Source organism: Neodiprion virginianus, chromosome 5 (genome assembly GCF_021901495.1).
Source record: "Neodiprion virginianus isolate iyNeoVirg1 chromosome 5, iyNeoVirg1.1, whole genome shotgun sequence".
Classification (NCBI taxonomy): Eukaryota; Metazoa; Arthropoda; class Insecta; order Hymenoptera; family Diprionidae; genus Neodiprion; species Neodiprion virginianus.
The window spans coordinates 7,060,907-7,081,225 of NC_060881.1; the positions used below are offsets into that span (position 1 = coordinate 7,060,907).

Consider the following 20,319-nt stretch of genomic DNA (forward strand, 5'->3'; position numbering starts at 1 on the left):
GTCTTTTCTTTTTTTTTTTTTCTTTCTTTCTTCCTTTTTTGCGAACCCAACGCACCCTCCAAAATTTGCGGTTTCAATTTTGCGAATGACTCACGATGCCACGTTGCAGCCATGGCGCGTACATCTTGGATTTTTTTTTTTTTTTGCACGCTCACAATGCCCTGCCTGATGCCGCGTCGCACGATGATGACGATGACGATGATGATGATGATAAACGTGCTCTAGGCTCAGTTTTATAATGCTTCTTCTCTTTTCCTCTCTCTCTCTCTCTTTCTCTCCTTTTATTTTCGCGCACAATCATCATCTCCTGAGAGTGATACGTAGTCTTTCTTTTATAATACATCCGCATGTCAAGGATTTGTTTATCCTTACATGCATACTCGGTTTTGTTCCCCATCCTGTGACGCATGTCCTTTCGATGTAGGCACGGGTATCCGTCTAATGGAGCCGGTTGCTTTTACAGCCGTTGATATACCTTACGCAGGGAATATCTTTGGTACATAATCGGTCCTCGAAAGCTTGAACTTGAGGGTTTAGCCATTATCGGAATTGATAATTGATCCCTGGGGAGGGACCGAGATGCGACCGACAGTATAAGGCCAATTAAACTTTCTAATTAAAATAACACTCGGCTACCGAACTCGGGATTTAATTGATTTGGATCACGATAATCGGGTGATGTTGGTAGTCGTAAGAAAAAAAAAAATAAATAAATAAAAGAACCCAAGACGACGTGTCAGTGGCTGTCTTTCATCTCTGATCGGCTGGTCGAAGAAGGAAAAGTACACGTTGACTAAAATCAGCTTTATCCATCATTTTATAGTCACGATAATTCACTTGTTAGAAATAAATGTGATTATATAATCTCAAGGTATAGGTCCGTGGATCTTGTTAGCGACTGAAGTTTTGTCAGCATTTCTTTACTTTCCAATCGTTGAACAAGTCCATTAAAAATTTAATGCCAATCGGTGCACTGAACATTTTGCAAAATAGATTTTTACCCAATCAACGCGGTAGAATTATTACGAAAGTCTTGCATGCCGTTGCAGCCTGGTAGATTAAAAAAAAAAGTGATGTTCGGTGATTACAAATATTCTCGCGTCAACCGCGTCCGATGGTATGTATATCAACGGTTAATTGATTTCGTAAGTGGGGTTTATAAATACATGTCACACACACACGCACGCGTACCGAGAGTGCAAATCGAATAGATGAAGGATGAAGGTAACGTGTAAAGGCAAAAAGCTTTTTAATCACTTCTTTGATCGGCTTGGGTCGTCTCTTCGGTACCACGACCTCATCTTCACGGCGTCATCCTTTCACGCATGAATTCTGTCCTAGGAATACAAGCAGTTCGTCTCGCGTACTTCCTTCGTGCACATAATACAGTACATTAACGCGGTAAATAGTGTCTCGAATCAACCGGTGGGAACGAACGGCGTTGTGGATATGTTATGTAATGGGTGTATAAAGAGGAGAAGAAAAATCTGAAGGAGTAAAGAAGTGATCGTTCCTTAATCATTGATCGTGTTTGAAATACCAATTTTTATCCCAGACCTTGATTATGTTTTGGGATGTAATTTTGTCGTTTCTTCGCATCGTCAGCGGCAACTTATCATCGTCGGACGGAAAGCAGCAGGCTTGAAGTGCATCGATGCCGTGCAATCGAGGCAAATAAGCGTAACGGAACTCTTGGGTCATTTAGCATGGAATATGGGTGGCATTCTCGTCTTCTATTGCTTACGTGCAGCGATCAAGTGAAGAAGTGGTTTCTTCTTCATCATCCCGCAGCTACATCTTCTGACCATTCATCGTTACATTGGCGGAAAAAATTCAGATCGTAGTCGTGTAGCGTTGAGGTACGTGTACCAGTTACTGACACGCTTAGACCCAATCATTGAACCTTTTCTTTTCCAAAATTATAAATTGAAGGTATAAATTGTGAATTTCTCGATGAATAAAACCAATCGCCAGAGGGGTAGACACTGCAAATTTAGTTTTTCACAATTTTAGAACCAAGGGTCAAACAGATGCAACCCAAAAAGGTCAATAACTGGGACACTCGACTTATAGCCGCGATTCTTAAACACACTTGTCATAAAATCGACTCGTTCCGATTAAGACAATTAATGCGCGCTTGCGTCGCTCACATTTTTCGTCCACTGGTATTCGAAGCTTTTGTGCCGAACGGTGTTTTGCGTATTCCGTAAGAGATCGAACGTGCGGTATTCTTTGTTTCCAAGCTGCATCGCCGGATCGCGGACTATCCGCGCTCTGTTATCTCGTTTCGATCACGTGTATAAGTCGGAACAGACGTAGGCAAATCGTGTATATTGTATGCACCGTACGGCAAAGGATGCTGAGGGACTGTTCGAAAGCTCCAATTGCCCGGAGGTTACCGCCGGCGTATACTTCTTATTCCCACAACTTTCTATTCTCAGATAGTTATAGATAGAGATGATGCCTGGACCGAGACTTTTATTACTGCCTCTATGAAAATCGAACGGTATTACGTCCGTACCTACGCCAACCGTTTCTCCGTGCGTACGGATCACTTCGGGTCCCCGTGACTCGCGGTCGTAACCGGACACCTATTCGAAACGACAAAATTCGTTCGATCATTTCTCTTTCTTACGATTTTCATTTCACTCTAAAATCGAAGGGAAAGTTTCTACCGTACCGTCAAACGCGTGTCAGAAATGAATTCTGGGACAGAGTGTCAACCCAATAATGGGTTCGATGGTTCGGTACAGTATGGTGCGACTGTCGGATGCACGGGGTCCGTGCTTCTTGGGCATGGTTGTGCTTAGATGCTTTAATGGTCCTATGACAGGGACTTGACAGCGCGGGATATAATGGAGGAGATACATATACAATGCATTATTTACATTAACAAGTAGACAGGTTCGGTTGACTTCTAGTATTTCTGATCCCGTCACCGAGCCTCTCGAGTCCCGCCCGCCCGTGCAGCGCGTCTTCTCTCCGTATGCAGAGCAGCGGTAAGTCTCATTCCGTTCGAATACGGTTTGAATAATACTTATGGGTACGTTTCGAGGTTTAATGGTCTCCATTCAAGGTGCCTTTACCTGTCCCACGAGTCAAGGTCTCACGAGTTCCTCGGTCCCCCGATGCGGTCCGACGCGTCAATCTCCTAGAGATTACAAGCATACCGATGGATTTATCTAGCTCTGTTCCCGCGTTCAAGTTTTTCTCCCAAGACATACTGACGAGGCCGCGAAAAGTGTAACAACGTTTCGGGTCAACGGTCCGCGGGAGACTTGAGACCGGTAACGATTCGATGCTGTTTCCAGATATTACCGCCCTTTGAAACTCCTAATTAAATGACAGATCCCGCCAACGATTCTACTCCGGGTAGGCACAAAAGGCATCTTGCGGAGTCTTCGTAATGCGCTGCTGGTTTTCCGTTAATACGGAATGCGGTAAAAAATCATTGAACCGCGATCGGATCGTTCAGCGTCACGAAGAACCTTTGAGAAACAATAGAATATAGCCGTAAGGGTCGTTAAGAATACAGAATCGGGCTTTATCGCGTGCCGTTGAATATTATCTGCAGTCCGGCGTATGGGGTATGGTGGTATAACCGCGGTTACAGGAGCAGCTCCACTCTGGAAGGGATTATCATAGTAATCACAGTAACTCCGAGAGAGTAGACCGCGCTGTTCAACCTCACGGGGTTAACCCTCGGCCAACTGAATCGTTATGCCACCAGAGGTGGACAATATGTATTATCCAAGCTGCAAGAAATACCCGAGACGATTCATCACGCGGGAAGCGGTTATGCGCTGAACTTCGTGCGTGCGAAGTACATATGTGGGCACGACTAACCATTTCCAATCCGGACTCTCGGAGGGCATTTTCATCCCTGGAGAAGCTCTCCTTCGATTTCAAACTCGCCTTTCACCGATCCTCCTTTCGTCACCTCGTCACGTACGTACCTGCCGGTTGGTTTGGAGATGAAATTTAATTACGGACCGGGCGGAACTCGAGGACAAGATGATACCGCAACGGAGCACCACTGCGGGTCTTCTTGGTTCGTCCGTGGAAGTCGGGAAGTGGGAGGAGGTAGCATAGGGGACACAGGGGAATAGAAGAGTAAAGATAAGAAAGTCGTGAGGACGACCGGTGCACCGTCGAGCACACAGATAGCTGATAATCATCGCTGGTATGGTCCGAATTAATAAATAATAATGGAATATTGCAACTGGTCGTCTCGACCTCCCGGTCAACCGGGAGAAATCGCCAACGAATTCCTCACCGCGGATACCTATATCTATATACCGATGTGTTTATACCGCTCTAACAATATGCTTCTTCTTATTCTCCCTCGTTTTTTTCTTTTTTTTTTCTTTGCCGACTCTAAGGGGTGGTCCGAAGAAATTCATCACCGAGTCGGTATTGCGATTCGTCGGAAGAACAAGATTTTTATACTCGATACTCGATACAACTCTTTGGCGTAGACTCAAGCGCAGCTGATGTTTCGTCATTCGATATTTTCGGTTATAGGATCGATTGTTGATTCGAGATTTTCATTTTTTGGGTCAATCTTTTGAATTACGTATCACTTTCATCATTGTTACTTTGGACGGTATTTTTACGTAACTGGTATAAAATTCAACATGATCATTCTTCGTGAGTTTTCGATGAGTTTCTATCAAGCTTCATGAGCATGTAGAGACGGCAAAACTTGTCTAAAACCATAAAACTCGTCGCACGAATCATTCAGGTTGAGATGGGACCGAAAAAAATGATCGAATCGATCGAATGGAAATGGAAAAATTGTTGCAGCCGTTCGATCGATCGATAGATTGATTCTGCGATCTGTGCCTGAATGTTCCATTAAGATTCAGGAAAGATGAAAAGAATCACTCACCGTGTAGGCGGAATATTTCGCCTGGATGTAGATCAGCTGATACAATTAATCTCGCGCGTCGCTACGGAATAGCAGATATTACTTAGGTCGAGACGAACGAAGTCTACGAGTTTAACAACCTCTCTTATTATCCCGCGTACCCGCATACAATGCGGTTGGTTATCGGATTTTCTGCGATAGGAGCAGACGGAGCGGCATGAATTTTACCGATGATACACGCAGACACTCCACAGACCGCGGACGTCCCGCACCTACTCGAACACCGTGCAGGGTAAAACGTAGATTATACCGTACCTAACTACCTAAGGCTAAGTCGAAGGAGCACAGAGCCCACTCTTGTGCTTATAGTTATAACAGACGGAAGAGGCACACGGACGGGCATGTCAAATGTCAGACAGGCTAAGATAACATCGTGTACCGAGTAGCAGCCCGTGAAGAGGAATAAGAAACCGAAGAAGAGTAGAATCCGAAGCGAGGAGGAGACCGGCATACGGAGGTCGCTGGACCGGACATGGAACCACTCGTTACACGCGCTCGTGATTCGTTATTAATCGGGAATGGGAAAAAAGGTCTTGGAAATTCTCACGTCAAAAATTTCAAGGCTAGTCGTTCACTTTTGTACCGTTCGAACCGCTACTGGCAGTTTTTTTTCACTTCCCTTACCGACTCTCTTTCTTTCACCTACAATTCCGCGATTGGCGGTTTAGTTTTGGAGTACGATGTCCGTTTCTTTTTTTTTCTTACTTCAATTTTCAGACTTAACGTCACGCTGAGACGATTTCTGCCGCGGGTTATGCCTGCGTTCTGCGATCTATCGGTTTGTATCTACCATGTTTATTACTACCGATTAACATTGAGTCGAACCTGAATTTGTAAAACTGAGCGAATTGTATCGTTTCTCTGTTGGCGATATAATGTCCCCAGATGAGGACCTGGTCCATGATGTTAGTTTAACTGTAAAAGTGAATTTAAAATCGCTGTCTGAAGGCGATTTCTGGAGCTGGTTGAATGATATGCTTCCTCATCGTTTCCTACACGGTTCGTATTCGATATCTTTGTAATCTTTGTTTGTTGAAAGTATTTCTGTCGTTATACTTCGACCTACATATCCACGATTGCCTATCCAATCAAGCATCGAGGTCGAGAAAATTGGTCATCGGTGGCAAAAAGGGTGTCGAACTCAGACTTGCCCGGCAATATTACGCGTGTGAAAGGTGTTGAGTGATTTTCTTGCGTACGACATCCAAGATGGGCTTCTTGTAACGCGCGCGTAATCAATTGTCGAGCGTTGCTGCTGGAAAGCGAGAATTTTTCAAGATGATTAGAGACAGTGCAGATATTGCCGAAGAGCGGAGTGCGGAATATTGACGGGCTGGAAATTGCTCGACAGCGAATTGCGTTCGCGGATTGGCCTGTGTGTACTAGATGGAAGATAACGTCCATCTTGGAAGCATTGGACGGTGGTCGATGTTTTATACCTTGAATAATATGGCTGGAATACACGCTCGCACACGCGTTACTTTTATCGCTGATTAATGACGGACCTCGTTGTCTATTCACTCGCGAGGTGACCGCTCTATTAACTTTTCCTCACTCCACATTCGCTTAAGCACCTCGGTAAATTACGCATAGCTCAAGTTCTTATCACTATCGCCGTTGCGGTATTGCCGGGAATAAATTTATAACGCGCGAATCTTGCGCAAGCTCGTATCGACGCGATTACGACCTGGACGATCATTTTTCCGATCCCCAACTTATACGATACTTTCCTTCCTATATCCAACACGCACAAACAGCTCGCCTCCAGCTAGCGTTAGGAAAGCTTACAATGAGAAAAATGTCATTTGTTACAGTGACAAGAAATATTCAGTAAAACAGGTATCGTTAAAAACACTGTTACAAGAAAATATAGCAACACAGTGATCGTAATGAGACAGAATAGTAACGGATATTTCATTTTCTACCTAGAACTATATTTTTCGACTGTCGTAAAAAATCAACTTAGTTAAGGGCTGAACGGTAACCGGAACTAAAAATTTCTCTGAGTGTGTAAACACGAATCTTCGACAAGGATTAGGTTGGCGACGTTTAGGTGAAATCGTTACTTCGCACCTTTAGGATCGTCTGAAGTTTGGTAAGCCGTGATAAACAAAACATACCGAACATACCGTTTCGATTGTCGTAAAAAATGAACATAGTTAAGGGCTGAACAGCAACCGGAAGTAACAGTTTCTCTCGGTGTACAATCCACGTTTATTATCGTTTCTCCAGATCTCACCAGGTTAGATCAGAACTTTAAGAATTAAAGCAAGTTTTCTCGCTTTTGTCTTAAAATTGTTCCGCAGATAAATCAATTTACTCAATTATGGTCATCACCCTGAATTGAATAATTCAAAATGTACCGTATCCAGCCTCAACGGCCAATCATTGTTCACGAATTCTCACTATATCGAATCTTCTGAACGGTACAATCCACCGAATTCTTTGTTACGTCACCCGCGTCTCGTTTTCCGTATATTCCCGCGGTTAATAGCAAAGATTCGCGTATACAACGGAGAGCGACGACCACTTGCTCGGATGTAGGCTGATGTGTAAGTAAGGTCGATGAAATCCGTCGTTTCGAACGCGCGGTATTGCGGAATAACGTAATACGTACCGCGGGATATGTGCTTGTGGTAATTCAGCTTCTACGAGCCCGATCTCTCAGCTCCTGACGCTTCGTATCCTCCGTGCAACGTAGGTACAATGCAGACGCGCAACGTTGATGGATAGAAAAGTCCGTGTAAATCTTGTATCGCGTATATTCCACGGTACGGAATCACTTCCCAGCTGCTGGATCTCGGTTCTGAAGTATAAAGCGGACTTATACCTGAAGCGTCGTTGAGTTGGTGCACCTGTCCGTCCGCCGGCTCGCTCACGGCTGCACGGACCTGCAAAAAACAATGATCACTGCACTTTCACGGAAGCCAAGATTTCGTCGATTTCAAATCGGTTTGAGAATTTTCGCATTTACGCCGTACTCGAGACGGGGCGGGGTTGAGATTCCGGTATTGAAAAGCTCCGAAAGCGCCAAATTCTCAATTTTTTAGCGGTGATACTTAAAGTATAAAGAAATAAAACTTTGACGTAACATCAAAGTTCCGAATGGAGAAAATGGCGAAAAGTCGTAACTCCGACAAGGCAAAGTTCCGAAAGTGCGAAAGTGAGAAAATTTAACAATCTAAAACATCGAAATTCCGAATGATGGAAGATTTTCAGTTCTGTGAATTTCTGGCTTGGTTAAATTTCACTACTTTCATCTTTCTTTGTGTTGGATTTTCGATATTTTTATTTTCAGAATCCTGGTCATTCTGATTTTTTACACATCTTGATCGAGTAAACTACGCTGTGTGAGTATATTTTAATTTTCGAACTTTTATCCCATAGAAACTTTATTTTTCGGAATTTTGCTCTATTGGAATTTTACTTTTCAAAACTTTGCTCTGTCGTAACTCGAATTTCCGGAATCTCGCATTTCAGAACTATGTTGTTTCTTCAAAGTTTGATTTCTTTACATCAAGTTTCGCCGTAAAATAATTCTGAATTAGGCGCTCTCGGAACTTTTAAAATTCGGGACTTGAATACCGCTTCTTCAAGACGAAAGTAGTACATCTCGTGCTGTGACGATCACATTTGATCACAAGCATATCGGGTACGCCATGATCCGGGTATTATGCTCGAGGGGTATTAAAGCTTCTCAAATTTCACGTATAAGGCACAAGAGATAACTCCTGCCAATCACCGTGCAGCCGGATTTTAATAAGCTGGCTAAGAATGAGAAGAGAGAGAGAGAGAGAGAGAGAGAGAGAGAAAGAAAGGTGTGTATGTTTATAATTTTAAATAAAAGAAAAAAGGGTCAAGGGAAAAGAAGAAGCTCCTCCTGCCGCATATTCCGCGGCTCCTCGACACTCTTGATCGCACGCGAAGGCAGACCGTAAGTAGTTAAATGCGGAATGCTTCAGCCAGCTTCGTCAGTTTGATATCCCGTTGGCAGTTGGAAGGCTGAGTTCGGAATATTTTCAAGTTTTCACGTATATAGTAGCAGTCGACGCTGCTACCGATCCGCCGTGATCCGATCTTATATAATTACACGCCTGTCCTTCAAATCCTATACCGTGATAATTTTGCATTTTCCATCAGAGTTTTTTACCCTCTCTATTCCAACGCCTTTTTTTTCATCCTGTCCGCTCATTCGTTTATTTACCTATTTTTTTTTTCGCGTACCGAACTGCCCAAGACTTTCGTTAATTAAAACCTTGTCGTTTTTGAATCAAACTTCATTTTCATACTGGGAACGATCAACCGCGATCGACTGACAAAAACCTGTGATATTTTCTTTCGAAAGTAACTCGATTAGAAACATGTTTTAAATATCCATTCTACTCGCGGTGTAATAAAGTATAACGGCGGGTCACGTATTGTATAAGGAATCACCGCGCAATCCAATTTCTCTCTAAATATCGGCGGAGGTAATAACCGGTCATCTGTAACGTTTTTTATATACATATATATATATATACGTATATATATACCTAGATGTGTATAATTGTATTGTACGATCGTCCGGGAAGGTGAACGTGAAATAATAATCAGTTGGTAACGAACCGACCGTTGTTTTCGACCAGCATTTCGTCACGGGCACATATAGTTCCAAGTGAATATCTTTAGACGGGTTATAACACCGCATGTACTAACGCACCGGTGGCCTATCTATTAAATTTAATTCATCTACTTAGGTAAATCAGCTGATTCTTTTTTTGTCTTATTTATTTTTAACTTTACCCGATTATCGAACTGTTCAATAGTACTTTCAAAAAGTTGTCTCAATTCAACGAATTGTCTTCAATACAAGTCTGACCGCGTGTTTTACGTTTAGTGATTGAAATGGTCCACGTTCGTACATTACCATGAATTGTCTTTGGTTAAAGATGATAGATAATCGTTGATGTAGCATGAGGTTAAAAAACTGGAGGTACAAAATCAAGAATTTCTACAAACGTCGCACCAATTAATCCGAAGAACATGACATTTAGCGAGATTGTCCGAATCGGTACAGCGCGGTAGCGGTGGTTTGAGTCAGTGATAGGAAATCGAAGAAACCGGGCTTAAATATCGTCCGGAACATTCCGAACGCATTCGACGGCGATGGTGTGGTGCATCATGAGTCTGATAAAATCTGCACTTTGTGAGGAGAAACAGAGTGGGCAGGCGATGCATCGTCTTGAGCTGATATTTCTCTTCCCCTCTGTTCGGTACATATACTTGCATGCGGTAGAGAATCGGCCCGAAGCGATGTAAAAGTGCTTGCAAAATAGGCGAACCTTATAGGCGTATCGGTAGTAACTGCGGAGTTCCTGTGTCCTCAAGTGGGACAATAAGCCGCGTGATAGGCTTGGTAAATATGTACTCCTTGGAAGGTGGGTATAAAGGCGGCTCGCTGGACCGCGGCTTAAAAGCCCTACTGAGGAACGATATCGGTAATTTGCGGAATTCGATAAAGACGCCGGTTCTTCCCGCGGTGATAACGACTCCGCACGGTATCCACGCCTCCGGTAATAAATATCTGAAATCCCTAATGGATCTCAAGCCTCGGAAGGGCAACAATGCGCCGCGGCACTGCAAGCTCCTCTCCAGGGCTGCAAAAATATCGCGGGTAGGTACCTGAGCTCCTCGCAACCGATCGACGGAACCGACCGCCTCCGTTACTTACCCTTATCTCTTGTCCCCCCGACGCTTGCATGGCTACCGAGTATAACGCCGAGCCCTTTTATACTTTGAAGAAGGCCCGAAGAAGTTGGTCTAGTCGCGTCACTCCAAGACGATCGACGGAATTACGGAGACCTGTGGGATTCATGTACCGCGATTATTGCCCGGCTATCCTGAATGCCTCTCCGTCCGCTGGTCCACCCTTTTCTATATCTTAATGCCGCGGTACATCGAAGCTTGCAATTTCCAGGTACTTACGTGGGTCGTTTAACCTATGCTCGGACTCCGTTCCTCTCGGCCATCCGTTGTTGCAGCCTCTTCGCTCCTTCCTTCACCCGGTGTCGTTCAATACGTCATTAACAATTCCGCCTATGGCTGCTATACGACGATGCCTCAATGCCCCGCGTCTATCGGTATACGGCCACACAACTGTCAACCCGATGAGTTACAGCCTCACCTTTAATGTCGCCGGGGATGGAACTAAGTGTCGAGCGAGATATGTGCGCGGTGTAATCCACTCGGCTATTATTATGTAACTCTTGTGTTCGCTTTCGCCGTTCAGGATATTGTTTCACATTTTTTATACCGTAGGAATAATTTCCGTCGTTTGAATTTCAACTAGGGACTAGCGAAGCATCGGTACACCGTAATAACGGTGACAGAGAACTCCTCTTGTGCACTTCGCGTTAATGCAAACTATTATTTCCGGAAGAGTGCGAAGCTCAAAAAGCTAACTGGAGAAACAAAAAATGAAACTACCTAATCTTAAACACCCAATTGGCACTATTTGTCGGCCCCCGACCACGGACCTCAATTTCGGGACATCAAGTGGCTTCGATTCAGGTGTCACGCTTGCTAAGATTGCTATATTTCTCACATTCCACGAGGAATGCGAGCAAAGAATATACCGACACTTCGGCATCCTCCATTACAGATACGTAACAGCGAGTCGAGCCTTGGGCAAAGCCAAATAACCAATCTTACACCACCGGTACGAGTACATCTGGATGTGGGTACGTTTATAGAGTACGGATACCACACAGCGGCTGAGGCATCGTGCACATCTGAAATACGTACAAGTGTAATCCTATGGTATCGGGCAAAGCACCGTACAGACGATAAGTGTAAGTTGGTAAGGTTGCGTTTGGTGCAATTTGCGTTAACTGTGCCACGGCACGCCCTTTACCGCGCGGTAGAAACGGCCAAGATTTTGTCCGTACGATATCAAATACTCCGGTTCACCGGTATCGAAGTATCGATTGCACGGTACGGACGATAGTTTAATAGCAACTTTTCGTACCGGGAGTGGGATCACAGTTCAATGATGTCCGCGGGTGTAGAAATAACTGAGCCAAGTCCGCGGCTGCTCGAAGGACTACAACGACGGCTATCTCGTATCTGGTCCCTATCTGCCGTGGTATCCGGCATCTCTCCTTTCCGATCGCGTAACACCCGCACACTGCAACGCTCGGTATGCGGGCTCTACGACGAAATATGGGCTTTTCTTCACCGGCTCAAGTACTCCTCGCCTCCTTCGGACTCGGACTGGCGGACACCGAAGCCTTGATCGCATCCTTCGTGTATAAACCAACGAATGACGCGGATGAATTCATAACTCACCGATTCCCTTCTTTCTCTCTGTCGCTTGTTACTTTTTCAAATGTCTACGGATTATCTCTCTCAATCTCTCTCTGTATTCATGTCCAACTCTTTTTGAATCCCAAGCTCGTGCGACACGCGAATCCAGAGTCATGCACTACCCTTCATCTCATGATCTGTTCCCCTGCGTGTCTTACTATAATTCTATACCAGTGACACCGACTCCGGATATACGGTATCTTCGTTTTAAATTACTCCTATAATCCCGTACTCGTTCATCCGCCGTTAGGATTCATTATCGAGTTTACACTATCTTCGCTCAAAAGTATCACGTTGACTTTAACCTTCGGATGCCACGGATACTTTCTCGAGATATCCGATTTTCTATCAAAACGCTGGGTAGAATGGTCTTATTTCGATTTTTTTTTTTTTGACGATAGCCAATTAACTGATCGCGAAATCTGTCTATATATTGAGAAATTGTTAAGTGTTCAAGTGTTCAGAGATACAGTCGGTTGAGAAATGTTTTCTCGCGAGGAACGAAAGTCTAGAGATCCATTTTGGAATTTTTGAAGCTTCAGTGTGGCTTGCGAGGGTCAGGAATGAATCGGTTCTACCGTTTCGATGAAAAGTTAGGAAAAGAGAAAAAACTGTTTGGATAATCTCGCGAAATGTTATTTGCGCCAAAAATGGTGAACACGAATGATACGCGAATAACACAATCTAAGATATCAACAATCTGAGGAAATGTTTTATAATTGTAACGTACAAACTGTGATCAAACTCTTGTGTTTTCGATCCGATTCTAAGGTTTTTTTATGGCTTGTCATGTTCACCATAGAGATCTCGAAAGATTGCTCGAGAAAAATTTTACTAATAGTTATCTCCACAGTGGATAAACGTAGATTTGTCTAAGCACCGTACAACAGATGTTCCGTGATAATTATATTTACATTTAATTTGTGGGAAGATATTAGAATCTGATGAAACACACCGGGGTTTAATAATTTGAAACGTTTTAATTACGAAAATATGTTTTCAAATTGTCGATACCTCGGCTTGCCTTGGTTAAATTTTTGCTAAGTAGAAATCTTGTTTCATTCGCGTTTGCCATCATTGGCAAAAATAACACTACCGAAGATTCTTTCGAACGGTTTTTTTTCTCTTCTCCTAACTTTAAATTCACACGCTGAAGACCGTTCATCCCATTAAACACCTATCCGTGAAAAGAGACGCGCCGAGTTAGTTTTACTCTTTATTCTCCATCGTGCTTCGGGCTTGTCAGTTACGCGATTACATAACTGGCTCAGACGACGAGTCAGCGGTGTTAATTAGCGTTGTGCTAATCGCTCTGCCGTCTTGAATTTCGAAAAACGAGTCTTGGAAACTAAGGTGATAAAGCTGGACCCTCCCCTCCGGGGAGTCGGAGTGACCTACGATCAACACGGTGCGGTGGGTAGGAACATAATATCTTAAGGAAATGTAGAAAAGGTTGACGCAGTCGAGGCGCTGGGTGTTCGAGCTTTCGTGCTTTCGTATCGTGAGATGTTGCGTTGTAAAGTCTGGGGCAGCAGGAAGGGATATGCGGCCAGATGTGGACAGAGCTTGGCGTCTTGCGGAGAACCGCACACGCGAATAGGAACCAGATGAGCTCTCCGCGTATCTGATCGTGTTCACTCTGCTACGATGCAGGAGGAGAATCGAGAGTCTATTAAAACAGCCCGCGCCGAAGGTTTATACCTTGTATTTTATGCGCACTTGTTTATCGCCCGTGGTATCCGCACTCGCTAATTCACGCCCGATCCGCGCTCCTTTTCTCAAACAATCCTTGCGACTGTCGCTCAAGGCCAACCGCTTCTTCGATTAACCTTTCAAAATTTCCCGCCATCATTTATATTTTTCCCTGCGACATCGTCGAGCAGTTTTCTGCCACGCGGCCGAGGATCCGGCATGAAACGGCGAGCAGTCGGACGGATAACTTGGAGCTATAAGCCACTCCGTACTGTCTGACCAAATTGAGATGTCACTACTTTTTACCTCGCCGATCGCTACGTACCTACCTACCTTTATATATCTACCTTATACCCCCAAGACAGAATTTTTACAACGATATATAGGCACGTGAGCTATCAACCGTGATCGACGTACCTCCGTGATTCGATCCAACTAGCAGAGCTGTTATACCCTGTACATCCTATCCTATCTAACGAACGTTTTGCACCGGGAATATAGAAACGTTGCTCGAAGATTTGTTCTATTAAACGAGGCGACGCCACGGAGAAATTCCGTGCCCTGCGGCATTCGGAATTACGCTTCTTGTTATCGTTGCCATTTTTTTATTTTTCAACCGCACCCGGTAATCATTCGTTCGTTTCGGTATGCATTTTTATACTATGCTATATCGATACTCCCCCGTTGCGTCTTCTTTCGAGTATTAAAATTTCTACGAAAATTACTGCAAGTCGAATTACGTAATTAATATGAAAGAAATTTCTTTTTATTCTTCTAATTTCATCCATCTTCTTATCATTCTCGACGGTAAATCAATACACTTGCATAATTATGACGTGGGATTAATGGTTTTATTTTTTTTAACCATTCGACTAGTTTGTTCTTACGAGAATGATTATTAATATATACAGCAATGAAATCCAGATTGACTGTTGACAATAACTTGCAAATATCTGAAGAATGGCTGATCCTAATCTTCCGTTAGTTTCTTGGTTGATATTGGTACTAATTGAGTCTAAACAAAATTCAGCTGAAATAAAAATGGTACCATTTGAACTTACGATCCGATGTCAAACTTTTACGTAATTTTCAAGAAACGAGTGAGTTTGTTAGTAAAATTTGATTGAAATCCGACCTGAAAAAATGGATATTTTCGTCTGAAAATCCGGAAAATTTCAGGAGATTTGATACGTCATTGACACCAGACGCCCTGAGAGTCGAAGGATTTTCAGGAAACGGAGCCGGCGATTAGTCGTCTGGTTTATAAAACGCGTCCGCTAGTTTACGAGCACATCTTCCGGATTCATACCAAAGCCGAAGGTGGCATTTCTCCTGGCGAACAATGGAACGAGGTGGTACCGCACGGTCGTTTTCTTATCCGAGTCCCGGTTTTTTCGCCTATCTCAGAAAGAGAGGAATTCACTGCCGGGGCCTTAAAGTGGCGGGTATCGGTTGACGGAAAATATGTGTATTCGCACGCTGCGTGTAGGTGTCGATGAGTAGCTGGTTGTGTCCTGCGGAGCTTCCGTTCGCTCTTGCAGAGCGAGACACGAGGCTCGATGTATGTGTTGGAATGTCGCACGCCCACGTCGCCTTTGCGAAAAACGAAACGTATAAAGGAACGACAAAGTCTCGTGCAGGTCAAAAATCGAAACGTCGCTTTGTTCGCGGTTTTGCAGCCTATCCCGCACATTATCCCGCAGGACCGTGTTCCGACGGCCCACTGCTTCCGAGAGTCTCTCAGCCAGCTGCGTGGCCCACGCAGATTTTAACCCTCGTGTCGCCGAAGCTCTTCTTCTTCTTCTTCTTCTTCTTCTTCTTCTTCGCATCTCGGTCAATGCGAAATACGCGATTTCTGTTTCCCATAGATTATCACACGCCGAACATCACCGCGATTCTAGGATATCTTATCGCCTCTTCGATCCCAGAGCCGTAAACTTACTCTCTCGTCCCGTTTAACGTCAAACTTAAGATGAGGCTGAAGCTTGCAGCCGGAATTGACAGCAAAAGGTTCTAATGTTCATTCGAATAAGGTAGTCAAGTCCGATAATCAATATTTTGTTAACTAACTTAAATCACAGATACTTTTATACAATTATGAGGATGAAACTGGACTGCATTCTGTCATTTTCAAAAAGTTTAACAGGTTTCGCTGTTAAGTAACTCTGACTGCTGAATTCAACTTCATAAACTTGAGAATGCATCGGGTATATAAGCTCGGATGGAAAATGTCTCGAAACAAAGACGTGATGAAATGGAGGATTGAAAATTTAGACTCTAGAAATCAGGTTATTCTACTATCTTTTTTTTTATATAAAAAAAAATCGATATTGCTTGTCTCATTCCCATGAAGAATAGTTTTATTCCAAGTGTTCGTAAATCGATTATCGACAAATTGTCAAATCGATTGTATTTCACATGCTCAAGTCCTATGCATGACTAGTCCTAAACGTAAAAATAAAGTTTTTTAAAAATGTCCTAACGTCGCCCTTTTTCTTTGACAGCATTTCGTAAGATCTACAGCTCCTGCGATATTTCATGCAAAAAAAACTGGTTGTTGTGATTCTACGTCTCCTTAAGGATGTTTGGGGCGCATAGTCTGGTCAAAAATGTTTCGAATCTGAAAAATCACAAAGTGAAAGTGAAACAGAGCTCAACTGAATTCCAATCACAAGGTCCTTGGTATTACCAACTTCAGAAAAATTACATTTCTTCACTATTTTATTACTCAAACATCCGTACAGTTCGTCTGATTCCATTTGAAAATAAGCTTATTTGATCCGCTAATCAATACCCTACAAATGTTATCCGGTACAGATCCTTTCTTAATTTCGTCAGCTGGTAAAACGAAATTCGATACGTAAAATCGTAATAATTTACAAATGTTAAACTTGTGATTCAGCCAAAAATACGTTATCGTTAATCGCAATTTGATTTAGACGATCTGTGGAGAATTAATTTATGAATAAGATCAGCTGTCGGTCATCAGAATCAGACACGAAATATGAAGTAAAAAAAAAAAGAGTATGTAGTAACGAGGTTTCTACGATTCAGTTAAAGTAACGAGGTGTTTATATGTAGTTGCACATCAGCGTTTCAACATTTTCTCCTCGCATCACTGGAACTTTCATAGTTAAAGCTAACTAGATTATCATCGTCAACGCTATTCGAGATTCCGTTTCGTCACGTTTTTGCATCAACGCTACAATTAATCTCGTCCATTTTTTACGATAAACTTTCCTCCTTGACAAATATACACGTTCAGCAAACGTCCCGATGCAATTGCGCGAAGCTGAATAAAAATATCTCCGCAACACGGCGATGAGGTTTAGGCGTGGGTACGTCTTCTTTCCGTGTGATTTAGTCCGTGCGGGTATCGCCGCATGCGGCGCTGCGGCAGGCGCGGGGTTATATTTATACCGATAGCGATCTTATTTCAATCGAGCATTGGCAAAGGTCAGTTTTTACGCCGCGTACGTATCGGCGCGGCTATAAGGCAGGCGGAGAGGCGGTCAGGCAGGTGGAGGTATAAGGTGTCTTCTTCTTCGTCTGGAAAAGGGTATGCCGAGCCAAACCGTGATTTAAAATAGTCCCTATATCTGTGCCGTAAGATGGGAACGATACAGGCAAGCGCGTGCTCTTCCGTACATTTATATCTTCTCTCCATTTCCCGTACGCTCGAATATCGCTTAGTTGACGATAAGCACGGGTTCTTAAAACGGATATTGCGTGTATTTGATGACGGCTGAAAGAGAAATCTTTGCACGAAATTACACACTTTGGAAAAAAAGGTCAGTTTGTGAGGTTTGGTCTACTTTTTTAGTTAAACAAGGCTTTAAAGTCAATTTGTCGTTGCACGAGCGTTAAATTTTCGCAACGGTTGCAAGAAAATATAGCAACAGTGACTAGACTTTCCGGTAACAGCTAGAAAACTAATTTTCATTTTCTACCTAGAACTATATTTTTCGATTGTGGTAAAAAATGAAAATAATTAAGGACTCGGCGATAACCGGAATTAAAAATTTCTCTCAGCGTGTAGTTAGGATAGAAGAAATAAAGACGTCTTATTGATTATTCGGTCAATTTTACGGATCGTTGATCGTCAAGGTAACGGTTTTAGTTTTTTTAAGCTACGCACACAGATCGACGGTTCATCTAGTCTGGAATTAATTATTATCGCAGCGGTTTATTTGGGGGGAAAAAGGTCGATTCTAGAGAGGAAGTATCAGCTACTCTTCATACGAGATATATTGTATCAGGAAAGGTGGGTGAGAAATGTCGAGGAAATGGAATACGACGCTTTGACAGGATTCGCACGGGGCGGTAATATTAAACCTTCAGGGAATGTTTACTGGTACAGAATCTCCATTAATTGAGACTGCGGCAGCTCGGAGAAAATGGATATCCTCCATGCTGGTCTTGGTGCTAGTTCATCTTGTTCTTTCTTACCACGCGACTCACGCTGACGACTCGGCGAATGCACCCGCAGCCGTGTATAACATATAATATAATATACTGTAGGAATGAGCTTCGGGTATCGCACGGAAATTGGTATAAATTTCAAAACCACTCTCGGACTCAGATGTATAAATATGTCTGATTGTGAGGTATGCAGGCAATTAGCCGTATCTCTGTCTACAGATTGGCGGGAAAAAGCTTTACCTATCCGTTAACGAACGGAACAGTCTGCAGCTTTTTCTGTAATTGCGCGTGGCAATGAGTCCGGTGAAAATTGTAGTCGTTTTTGGAAATCAGAATACCGCGAATATCTGATAAAAACTCGTCAACTTCTCTTTGTCGTGAAGTTTTTTTTATGTATCTTTGTGATGTCGTTCAGCGAAAAAACGGACGATGCGAGACGGGGTTGAAGTTGCGAATTCGAAAAGTTTTGAAAGCGTATAATTCCGTGTTATTTGGTGGGAAAACTTGAAGTAAAGAAATCAGACTTCGAAGAAACAACAAAGTTTCGGATGGTTGGAAACCCGACGGCTCAAAGTTCCGAAACGCGAGATTTCGAAAAGTAAAGCAAGTTCCGACAGAGAAAAATTCCGAAAAATAAATTCGGAAATTCACGGAACTTCGATTTTCAGAGTAAAATTTTTCTCATTTTCACACTTTCGGGATTTTGACTTGTCGGAGTTGCGCTCTTTCAACATTTTGTATTTCCGGAATTTTGAACGTTCGGAACTTTGAGCGTCAATTTTCGTACCATTCGAAACTTTGAGGTTTCGTCAAAGTACGAATTCTTTACTTCAAGTGTCAGCGGACAAAAATTGAGAATTAGACACCTTGGGATCTTTTCAAATTCGGAATTTCAACCCCGTCCCAACATTGCGCATGAAAAAGCGAGAAGCCAGTACGTACTGTCACGGGTCTGGATGCAGCGAGTCCCTTAGAAATCGCAAGAGAATTTCACATAGCGAAGTGACACCGGACTTATTGTTAGTTAATATCTTATGGATTAGAATGCAGGACATCTCGGGACAGGTTAATGCCATTCCTCGTTATGATTCATGCCCGGCTAACCATGCGCGATATCTCGCGAATATACGTACACGTTACAGCCGGTCATGTGAAAACCTGTTTAAATACTCAAGCGAGAGATTGAAATAAGTATAACACGCAGCGTGCAGTGTGTATATTACACGCAGTGACTTCTGAGGCTGGATATCGCTGGTATGGCCATATAATTATCCGATACGTTGGCATAACCCTGCACCGGGCACGTATAATCTTTTACACCGATAATCAATAATTTCATAGCATATGCATACATATATAATATATCTGAGGTACGTCGCTGAAACGGAACGCTGGAAAGGATCTTACACGCGCATTAAAGCCACGATCCGTCCACTTACTATCCGCGCATCTCAACCAGAGTGATGTTTTTGCGTATACTGTGCAAGGGGAACGTTAAAGGAACGATCGATTGTTATCACTTATCCGACACTTGTTAGTTAGTCAACTTTTCACGCCATTAGAAGCCACTTCTCGTGCATGCCGTGCAGTTTCCAAGTCCATCGACTATCCTCCTCGCATCCATTCGATCCAAGAGAGGGACTCGGGATTTGAAATTACAATTTCCCAGTTCGTGTCACCGCGCACGATTGTTACGATCTCTTGATTCAGCTAAGGGATCCGATACCGTATTAGCATAAACCCCGGCCGAAGAAGAACTGTTGTTCAATTAATCTTTTTTCGGAAGAATTCGAGGCCTCCGTTTCATTACGTTCAATTTCTGGTCATCCGAACATTGTGCCAACTTTCCGAAGCCTGTTGAATGTTACGAGACTGAAGTTAGTAACGTCAACGCAACGAAACATTTCCGAAAAAAATTATCATCGTACAAT

The 20,319-nt window shown here is 43.2% G+C and overlaps 1 protein-coding gene and 1 long non-coding RNA gene across 2 annotated transcripts in view; one reads left to right on the forward strand and one right to left on the reverse strand.

The window, feature by feature from the left end:
• Window positions 1-20,319, forward strand: part of LOC124305689 (protein cortex-like) — a 237,579-nt gene that overhangs the window by 18,442 nt on the left and 198,818 nt on the right. The window lies entirely within an intron of this gene.
• The window catches only part of LOC124305696 (uncharacterized), an 81,058-nt gene continuing 68,448 nt past the window's right edge, over window positions 7,710-20,319 (reverse strand). Inside the window, exon 3 of the long non-coding RNA XR_006908416.1 lies at window positions 7,710-7,821. This is a non-coding gene — a long non-coding RNA (uncharacterized LOC124305696). The remainder of the gene's footprint in view (window positions 7,822-20,319) is intronic.